The following is an 8,385-nucleotide window of genomic DNA, read 5'->3' as shown; positions in this document are numbered from 1 at the left end:
CTAAGCCATACTATGCCATAAGACAACATTCTATGCTGGGAGACACCCTATGGCCCGTTCACTTGAATGGAATGTAAGGTGTCTACTGACACCATAAGGTATCTTATGGAAAGACACAGCTTAAGAAATGTGGTCCAATATGCATTTTCATGCTGTAGGATATAGAAGAAAAGGAGCACACCAGAGGTACCCTTGGGAGATATGCAAAGTATATTTAATTAACTCACATCCCACACTTGATAAAAAGCTGCCCATAAGAATTATACTGAGCACCTCTAGACTAGACAGGCATCAGACTCAACAGGATTAGAACCCACGATGACTTTTCAAGGCAGCAGCTCTAGCAGTGTGATCTAAACCAGCTGCTGGGTAGCAATACTGTAACTGTCCATTGCTATATCTCCAAGGTATACAGTGGCGGCCGCCTTTATCCTACTGCGGCCGCCACGCGGGATTTTTAAAAACGCGGCGACGCGCGGCTTTTTTCCGCCTGGTTTCCCGCGCCGCGGGCGCTTTCAATGATAAGCGCCATTCGCGCTTATCTGATGATGCGGCCGCCGCGCGGGAAACTCCGATAGAAACGGAGAAAAGCCCCGCATTTATCCGGGTAAGTAGTAGAATAAAGGCGGCCGCAACAGTATCTATTTTAGTGACTGTAACCTTAAAAGGACTTCAAGCACAAGGTAATACTGTATGTACTGAGGCACATGTGTTGCTGAGGCCAGATGACATTAAATAAAACACAGGTTTTTTGACACACACAAGTAAAAACATGGGGAAGGACAGCAAATAAAAAGCAGATGCAGAGAGAAAGTAATATAACAAAGTGATCTGGTGACTTGTATTCGTACTTCTAATGTTATAAAGGAAAAAGCCAATGGGCCATATTTACTAAGCAGTGTTCTGCCATATAGCACCTTCAGTGCTGGAATACATTACAGCCTATTTAAATAAAAGGACTGTAATGTGTCTTCCTGTGCTAGAAAGTGTTTCATTGCAGAAGATAGCTTATTAGATATGGTTCTCTATCACAGAAGAGGGTGAAGTGCTTTGTACGGTATGAGCACTCAGTGATTAGAGCTCAAAAGTACGGCATGATCAGCTTGTTTAGCTCGCACCGCTAGAGCTGATACCCAGGGTAGCAGTGGTTGGGGATTCTAATCCTGGCACCAGTCACTAGGTTCCTTAGGCTTGTCAACTCAGTATAGTTTTTATAGACTGCTTTTTAGGAAGTGTGGGATGTGACTCAGTTAAATATAATTTGCCTAGGAATTAGCATATCTCCCAGCGTACTTCAGGTGTGCTCTTTGTTCATCACAGAACATCGCTCCCTAATTTATCTGAGAGGATAGAAATTCCTAGGACAGACATCAGGTCTAGGAGGGTGAAGCAGTTCTTACTGTATCTGCCATCAAATTCTATGTTTCTATTTTCTTTTAATGCCCCGGGGTTTTCCTGTTCTATTCACTAGTATCTACTTCAAATGTAAAACATAATTAATAATTGCTTATACTTATCCTACTGGCTTTTGGAACACAAATAACAAGGGATAATAGGTCTGTCAAATAATTTCAGCATGTTTTGACCGCTGTCAACCTCTGTTGCAGAATATATACCGTAGGATCCAACTGTATGGGGGTTATTGTTCCCCACCACATTCTATGGTAATATTAATGTACCCATGATGAAGAGTCACATAGAAACAAATAAACTAGACAGTGATGTGTTTACTAAGTTAAAATAAGGTGATAGATTATTGCTAAAAATTATTTTTAAACCGTTGAAAATGGATCATGCAAATATTCATACAGTGAGTGTAGTATATGTTTATACTGTACTGAGTGGGCTTCCCTGTCCTGTCATTGCCTTTTCTCTTTCCCAGCTGATTCTGTGGCAGGTGAATGTAGGCGAACATGTAATTCTGTTATGACTGGGTTAGAGTAAGCAATATTGACAGTCTCCTGTGTAAATGAATGCAAAGCAACATTTAAACGTTTCAAATTAAATGTATAACACTTATGGACTGATTCTATATGTCCACAAGAGGCCGAACAACCCCTTCAATTTGTCTGTTTTTGTTTTGTTTTTAAAAAGGGTATCAGTCCCTAAGATTGAACCCACCAAATATAACACTGCCTATAGATCAAAAGTTCACCTACGTGGGACATTTATCCTGTAATCTCTTATCCTATAACTTTAGATCATAACAATGTATTAAATATTATTGAATAAGGCCCTTATTCTGATATTTCTTCTATACAAATACATTTCTGCTATAATTTGTATAAAGCTATAAAGGAATGAACAGTTTTTTTATCCTCATCTAGAGCATACAGGTTGAGGTCTTTACAAGGGCAGTTCATCCTGAGATTAAAGTAAACTAATGGCAGTGAAATGTTTAATTCATTCAAAGGTATGTGATTGACAGTATTTTTTTTTTAAACTGTATAAATAATTGAAAATATAAATTTTTAACTTTAATGTCCCCATAATAACCTAATACTTTGAAGGTTTCTTCTGATTTTTAGTGAACTATTTTTTTACATACAAATTGTTGATCTTTTCCCCCTTTTGTTTTGAAGCCAAAGAAATAAAAGAAAAAAAACAATAATTACGAGATAGGATTAGACCTAAATGATTCAAAAGGAAAGAGAAATGCATCCAGTTAACACAGAAAACAAATGAGTGAAAATCTTATTTCAAATGGGATTAAATCTTTACATTTATAAATGTAAAAAAAAATCCTAGTACAGTATGAGCTCGTTTAACTTAGAAAACATTTAAAAGAAATCCTGTCAGTTTTTACGTATTACGGTCTCCTGTCTTTAGAAGATATTGGATGCTGTAACATGTGATTCCCTCCATTTCTAATGACATCACTAAGTTTGCCAAACAGGGGCATTTCATTTTTACCGGGTGCAATATTAACTCAGTTTTAACAGCATTTGATGACTGTAGGCCAATGTATTATCGTCCCGAACTATTAGGATATTTGGAACCCTCGGAGGAAACATGAAATCCCACAAAAGACAGGAAATTGAAATACGTCAAAACTGACAGGGTTTATTGTTACACTGAAGGAAATAAAACTGGGAAAACAAAATGGAGTCATAAAACTGTGCAGAGCTACATGCAAAAGGCTATGGTAGCTAAGGGAACAAACAAGGACAGGGGGCAAATAGTACTAAGGCAAATGACAGGACAAACTAGAGTTAATAATAATAACTTTATTTCATATAGCACTATTCTCCCAATGGGACTCAAAGCGTGTCACAATTACAGTGTAGCGCGTGGTACGCAGCACATGAACACTTTTACAGACACAGTCCCTGCCCAGATGAGCTTACAATCTATGTTTTACGTACCTGAGGCACAAAGTGACAAAGTGACTTGCTCAAGGTCACAAGGAGCTAACTGAGAATTGAATCAGGTTCCCCTGATTTAACCTCACTGTCATTGTTTATGGAGTCAGTGTCTTTACTCACTGAGCCACTCAAGTATTGCAACACGGCATGCATAGAGCAATAGTAGCAGGGGACAAATAATAAACAGGGGGCAAATAGTGCAAAGGGAATACAAGACAACAAACAGAACTAGGAGCCTACGGTAGTTCTGTTCTACTAACTGCTATGAAATACATGGGGCTAAACCCTTCCACCTCTCCTGAGGGTCCTAAACTCTGACCTGGGCACAACTAATCTCTCTCCCCCCTGTCACCACTATTCCCACTCCACACCATCACACCTAACAACCACCCCAATATTGGAATGACTTACAGCCCTGGCTAATAGGGCTGCAGACCAGTGTGCAATCATAACTAAAACATAACATTAGAAAACATTATTAACAAATACATTTCAATATGTTCACTAACCCCTTGAGTGCCAGAGGGTATGTACGCCCTCTTAAGTAGAACCTAGGTAGCTTCATTGACACTCAAGTGGCTAATGAAAAAAGACCACTTACCCCTGTGTTACACTCTTCCAAAGTCTTCAGGGTTAATGACAAGATGACAACCCAGTTGAGAAGATCAACGTGGAACATCAGACGCCCTGAAAGCCTTATTCTGTAATCTATAGAGTACGATACAAAGCTATCTCACTCAAAGCCCCATTAAATTCAATGGGGCTTTCCATGTGGTTGTGTCGGTCAGCACTGTCTCACTTTATAGAATAGGCTGTATTTATATATGCAAATATATTTGTGTTGGGTTTATAGTTTTCTTGAGAGGGAAGATATGGAGATAGAGTATGTACATTGTATATGATAGTATTATGTTACCAGGGCTGCGCAAACTTTTTTTGCTGCGCCCCCCTCTGCCTGTGCTGGTCCGGTGGTGCGGTCCCCCCACTTACCTCGCAAGGCGGGGTCGTGTGACGACACGTGACCCGCGGCTTCATTTGACGTCACGTTACCGTGGCAACCGTGACATCACATGACCCCACAGCGTTATTTGACGCCGTGTTGCCATGGCCACGCGTCCTGAGGCCGGCTGAACCTCGTAAGTAGATGTTGCAAAGGCCTTGCGCGGTCCCCCGGCATTTAATTTAAATGCCTTGGGGGAGAGCGCGGGACCTCTGCAACCGCCCGCGCCCCCCCCTCCCAAAAAATCTCCCAGTTTGAGCACCGCTGATGTATACCATGATAGTATAATGTATCAAAGTTCCTCTATATTGAACAGTATTATTAATAAGGGAATTTAGAGAGCATTCCTAGCAGTAACGCAGGGGAGTTATCATGTAGGAAGAAGCTATTCTCCACAATACTTGTTATTAAAATGTTTGTCTCTTATTCAAATGCTTTGCTGTTTTATATACCCACAGAGATTATTACAGTACATGGGTGAAACTGGAGTCAAAAGCAAGGCACGTGACCATTCCTCTAGTTGTAATTTGTACCTTTTAAAGAACTAATTGTTTTATAGTTTTAAACTCCCAGTCTATACATACATATGTCACCCTGTTTCTCCCACCCAATCTCATCTCGGGCCTATCGCGGGGAAACTCGCTCTGGTTACATGGTTGAGTGTGGTGCAAACCTGCTGATAACAGGGGCCCCTGGGTCATGCTGGAGCATGGTGTTATAGGGAATGACAGGACAGGCTTCTGGGTTCTTGCCCAAATCGTACTCACAGGTGCAGCGCCTCCATCTTTTGCAGCCCCCAGGTGTATGGGGAGAAGTCTCTGCAGAAGAATCTCTCTCTCTCTCTTCTTCCCAATAGACTTCACACTCAGGCCAAAGTATGGTAAGACACAGTGTTCTTTATTGGGTCTCTCAGTATTCAGCAGCAAGGTATCAGCTTGTAGGGTGTCCACCCTCAGGATGTCCCTGGACATTCACTCCCAGCCAAAGGCACCCAGAGCAGTCCCAGCTCTTCCCTTACTCCCTAATAGAGTAAGAGGAACAGTCTCCCACCGCTCCCCAGAGGGAGGGCACACAGTGTACAGAGCCCTGCATGGGGAAAACCCATGATTACTCCTGGCAAACCTACCCTTACAAGGCATTACTGCCAGGAGGAGAGCAGACCTATAGCCCAAAACCAATAAGGGCTACACATACATACATACATACATAAATACATACATACATACATATGTAGCCCTGGTAAGTTTGGGCTATTATTCTATCCTGGCAGTAATCCCTGCGTAAGGGCAAGTTTGCCAGGAGTAATCATGGGTTTCCCCCACGTCAGGTCGTACACTGAGGCAGTGAAGGCAGGGCACCAGACTCTGTGTCCAATCAAGAAACACAGGGGCGTGCCTGTTGGAGCTACTTAGGGTATGGCCACTTTCTATTTAGAGTGAGTCAGTGAGTCAGAGTCAGGCAGTCAGTGTGGCTTTGAAAGTCTGTCCTTGGAGTGGAAAGGACACAGGTGGCACAGACCGAGCTGCCAGGACTGGCTAGCTTGAGGCATCCCTCCGGGGAGGGAGAGTGCACACCCCATACCTCCTACCCTGCTTAGGGGGTAGGGGAAGAGCTAGATCTACTCTGGGTGACCCTAGGCCTGGAGTGGTGTCAGGGACATCCTAAAGGAGGATAGCCTGCTGTGCAACTGTCTGCTGTGAATAAGGAAGGACAATAAAGAGACTGCACTTTTATACAATCTCCTGCCTGAGAGTGGAGTGTATCAGGAGGAGGGGAAGGTAATTCTTCTGTAGGTACTCCACCCCATACTGCCGGGGGCTGCAGGAGATAGAGGCGCTGCACCAGTGAAGAGAACAGAGGCACAACCCCAGAAACCTCTCCTGTTCTCCCCCATGTCATCGCGGGAGACCCAGGCCCCCCTGTTGCCAGCAGATACGCACCACACCCAGACATGTAGCCTGAGCATTAGACACCCTAGGACACCCTATGTAAGATTGTGTGGGGGAAATTGGGTTACACACACATACATACATACACACACACATACACACACATACACACACATACACACACATACACACACATACACACACATACACACACATACACACACATACATACATACATACATACATACACTTGAAGTACCCAAATACTATGGTGAATTGATGTGTGCTTAATTATGTACACAAAAACACACAACAGTTTTAATAATTTAATACTAAGCACAAATGTACTACAATTGCCCACCATTACTAATTTTAAAATATATGTAACGTTACTCTATATATACATAATCTTTGAACTGCCACAGAATTAAAACATATTGGTGTAACATTTTTTTATGTTTTGCTGCAAAGAGTTACAGTCTTTTGTAGATTGTTAAAAGTACTCCTAAAGTTCAACTGTAGTTTGCATTGTTGTTCAGCTACAGTGAAGTACTATACTGGGGTCTTGTATGCTTTTCAGCTATTGCTTTACATACAATCTCAAACAGTACCACTTCCCATTTCTTCTTCCTTCACAAACGCTGACCAGCAGAATATTACCAGACGGGCAACTTCCCTTTAAAAAAAAAGGGGAATTAAAGTGTTACATGTTTAACTGCATATGAAAGAAGAAATACAGTGTGTTAACCTTCCATTGAAGGCTATAATAGTCTTTTTTTTTTTTGGCTTTTAGAAGAAAACAGTACTTCCTATTAAGAGGCCTGCGAAGAATTTAACAATTATTCAAAATGGCTTTCTCAAACATGTATGCATTTTATATGACCCTCATTACATCGATTTAACGGAATAATACAGTCTAATGAAATATAATACATTAACTGTCCAGTTACAGAAGTGTAAATCTCTCAGGTGTATATAATACATAGAAAAAAAAAGAAATTTCAACAATTTAGATTTTGCATTTGTTTCCCAATGAAAACCATGTTGCTCTAGGGAACAAATAAAGTAAAAACAGAATCACACTTTAAATCACTAATAAGATAGGAAACTTTGCTGTAATATGGTATTTTATGGCCTGTTAGCTGCAAGTGGTTATAAAAATCATATCTAATTCTGTCTTTTCACCTGAGACATTTCCCATACATAGTGTGTAATAAAAATACACAGGGTGATGTTCGTTAGCATTACTGAGCAAACACAGAGGGGTCATTAATCAAGGTAACATACAAAAAGTGACATTTTTTGCTTTGTGTCTACATATCAAACACATTTTGACAGATTTTTATGATTTCTATTAATTAGGTGTGTTGTAACCCTTAAATCTGAGGCACATGTGTGCAACACAGGGTAACATAGAATGTTCATTTTGTGCTCATCTGACCCACAGATGAATGAAAACTTTTTTTAACAAGGAACCAGATAACGCAGATGCCTTGTCCTTAAAATTTGCATATAATCAATTTAAACGATTCACTGTTGTAAAATAATACTGTCATTATACTTTCCTCTGATAGGTAATAAAATGTGCAAGCATAAGTTTAGTCAAATACAAATACATAACTTTATATAAGGGATCTGTAGAGTGCACCTGAAGCTATGAGGATACAGGGGAAAAGTGCCTTATCGTGAGTACTTTTGGTGCTCCACATTGATTTATGCTGGGGGGGTTTTATTGTCGCTTCTTGAAGTGTATTTACCCCCGCTACCCCGTTGTTCACCTCCATTATTAGGCTGGTATCAAACCACTATGCTCCGTTTTACCTGCCTCATATCCCATTGAGTCACGGTAAGCAGGCTTCCTGGAGCTTTAGTAGATTTTCCTTCTACCTCACAACTTTATGGGATGAATAATTATAATATTACTATTAATAATAATTAATAGTATATACTATGTGTAGGACAATAAAAGTGAGACAATATATCCAGACAGCGCTGATGTGTTTTATAATTCATGCTACTTCATAAGATAACCGCATAGATCACTATGGGGTTATGATAAAATATTCTGTAACTGAGTTAAGCTGTTAATTCCTAGGCAAAAACATAAGATACAGGGCCTCATGCAGAGAGC

Source organism: Ascaphus truei, chromosome 3 (genome assembly GCF_040206685.1).
Source record: "Ascaphus truei isolate aAscTru1 chromosome 3, aAscTru1.hap1, whole genome shotgun sequence".
In the NCBI taxonomy this organism is placed as follows: Eukaryota; Metazoa; Chordata; class Amphibia; order Anura; family Ascaphidae; genus Ascaphus; species Ascaphus truei.
This window is presented reverse-complemented; position numbering follows the sequence as displayed.